The following is a 2,933-nucleotide window of genomic DNA, read 5'->3' on the forward strand; positions in this document are numbered from 1 at the left end:
TTGAGGCCAGCATGGGATTACATAGTGAATTCCAAGTCAGCCTGGGCTAGATTGAGACCCTACCTCAAACAAACCAAACAAAAAGTTTGGAGCTAGAGAGATGGCTCAGGGGTAGTTTTTACTAAGGCTGTCATTCCCATAACAATCCTGGAGAACTCATCAATCCCTCCTCTCTTCTGGTCCAGGACTTCTTAATTACTGCCCCAAAAGTTGTATCTCATCTCCCCTATAAGACAGGGATAACAGGCATCCTCTCCTTCATCATGGAAGTTTCAAACAAAACCATAAAAGAAATGCTGGATGAAGTGACTAGAATAGGAAGGAAACCCACAGCCTGGTCCATCTATCCCTCTAAAGCGTGTGAAAGTCTACAGATCGATCTAAGATGGTGACTATGGAACCAGAAACCACCCCTACACCTAATCCCCCACCTACAGAAGAGGAAAAAGCAGAATCGAATCAGGAGGTTGCTAACCCAGAACACCATATTAAATATTCTTTACAGAACAGGTGGACACCCTGGTGTTTTAAAAATGATAAAAGCAAAACTTGGCAAGCAAACCTTCAACTGATCTCCAAGTTCGATACTGTTGAAGACTTTTGGGCTCTATATAACTATATTCAGATATCTAGTAATTTAATGCCTGAATGTGACTACTCACTTTTTAAGGATGGTATTGAACCTATGTGGGAAGATGGGAAAAATAAACAGGGAGGACAATGGCTAATTACATTGCACAAACAGCAGAGACAAAGTGACCTTGATCACTTTTGGCTAGAAACACTACAGTGCCTTATTGGAGAATCTTTTGATGACCACAGTGATGATGCAGGTGAGCTGTTGTTAATGTTAGAGCTGAAGGTGATGGATAGCAATATGGATGACTGACTGTGGACACAGAGAAACTGTTACACGTATAGGGAGTGTGTACAAGGGAAGATTAGGACTTCCTCCAAACACAGTGACTGGTTATCAGTCCCATGCAGACACAACGACTAAGAGCAGCTCCAGCACTAACAAAAGGTTTGTTGTTTAAGAAGACACCTTCTGAGTATTCTCATAGGAGACTGCGTCAAGCAGTCAAGATTTGAGAGCTAAACCAAAGCCTCGTCACAGCAGACTGGACTGCATTTGAATTTTATTCCATCTAAGTGTTGCTAAGATATAAGAGAAGTGTCATTCTCCTTTGTCTTGTACTTCTGCAATTCTTTTTTTTTTTTTTTTTTTTTTTTTTTTGGTAGAGTGTCCACTATCCTAATCAAAGAATTACAGTACACACCATCCCCAAAATCCATAAATGTGTTCCTGGACTACTCTGTAATAGCTCAGCCAAATTACCATTATAATTATAAACACATTTTACCTTGCCACCATATTCAAAAAAGAAGTTGCATTTTTTCTTTTCTTTTTTTAAATTTTATTTATATATTTGCAAGCAGAGAGAGAGAGAGAATGGGCATGCCAGGGCCTCCAGCCACTGCAAATAAACTTCAAATGCAAGTGCCCCTTGGCATCTGGCTTACGTGGGTCCTGAAGAATCAAACCTGGATCCTTTGGCTTCACAGGCAAATGCCTTAACCACTAAGTCATCTCTCCAGCCCCAAGAACTTTCATTTTTATACCCTATCAGAAAAAAAAACTCTTTGTTCGACTTTATGCAGAAGCATATTGCTGGTTTGAGTATGATGAGTACAGTGTTCTAGCAGTTTCTCTTTCTCCTGCATTATGTTTGCTGTACTCTTGCTGATGGCTGCTAGTTTTTAATTTATTTGCTTCCCTACTTGATAACATGAGTGATTCAGATTGCAGTTTTTCTGTTCTGCTTTTGTTTTGTTTTATTTTCTCATGTAACACTGGTGTAGGATCCAGGAATATGAAAAAGGGTGGAGTAAACATTAGTTTGTGCATTCTAATTTTAGGGGTTTTGTAACTACAAAGCTTTGCTACAAATTTACGCATTTCATTCAAATTAGTAATCTATGTTTGTGTGATTTCCTGAACATAATTGTGGATTATAAAAAATGTAACACAATAATTACATTCCTGGCTATAATTAGTATGTCTGTTTTTGTATCTTTATGCTGTATTTTAATACTTTGTATCACTTAGGTTGTTTTGCTTTGGTTAAAATGGCTCAAGTAGAAAAGTGGTCCCATTCATATTAAGACAGTGTACAAAACTGTAAATAAAATGTGTACAGTGAATTGTCTTCAAAAAAAAAAGAGAGAGAGATTGTAAAATTCCAGAATTGACTGGGCTGGATGTGAAAGTAGGTAAAAAGAGAGAAGAAAGGCAGGATCTTAACAGAAATGAACATACCAGACCAGCAAAAGCACTGAGGTGCAAATAGAAAACCTTGTTGCAGGAACCCAGGGAATCTGCTACTCCTTTGACTGCATTGTTGCTGAGAAATCTGTACACTACCACAGATGGAATGGTACAAGCAGGTAGTGCTAATCAACAGAACTATGAAAATGATTTAAATAGCTCTGTTCATAAAAGATGAAAAGAAAAGTTTCTGTAAGAGATATAGTGGTAAAACAAAGCATCTATAGGGCTGGGTCTCATGCCCCTACATTTATTCTGCTATTTAGAGAGGACAAGGAGAAGACAAAAGGAATAGCCAGCTATGAAGGAAAGAGGTTGACAGAGAAATCAAAGGCTGCCAGAAGGCATGGGCTGGGGCATTCCTAGAGCCAAGAACCAAGGATTCTCCAAGCCCTGTGTAGTAACTAGGGCTTATAGGTGGTCACCACCACTGACAAAACCTCTGGTGTTGAGCTTGCTCCTAAAGTCTCACTTCTGGTGTCCACACCTGTGCACTCCCACTGCCAATCAAAGGCTGAATTATCAGCACAAGCTGCTGGCAAATGTCAGACACTCCTGCAGAGTTATGGCTGGTGTGGCTTTCAGAAAGGTGAAAGCCTCAAGT

General features: G+C 39.5%; 1 pseudogene; it reads left to right on the forward strand.

Moving 5' to 3' along the window:
* Positions 1–385: 385 nt before the first annotated feature.
* LOC101613493 lies at positions 386–1,073 on the forward strand (annotated as a pseudogene).
* Positions 1,074–2,933: the final 1,860 nt, after the last annotated feature.

Source organism: Jaculus jaculus, chromosome 4 (assembly GCF_020740685.1).
Source record: "Jaculus jaculus isolate mJacJac1 chromosome 4, mJacJac1.mat.Y.cur, whole genome shotgun sequence".
Classification (NCBI taxonomy): domain Eukaryota; kingdom Metazoa; phylum Chordata; class Mammalia; order Rodentia; family Dipodidae; genus Jaculus; species Jaculus jaculus.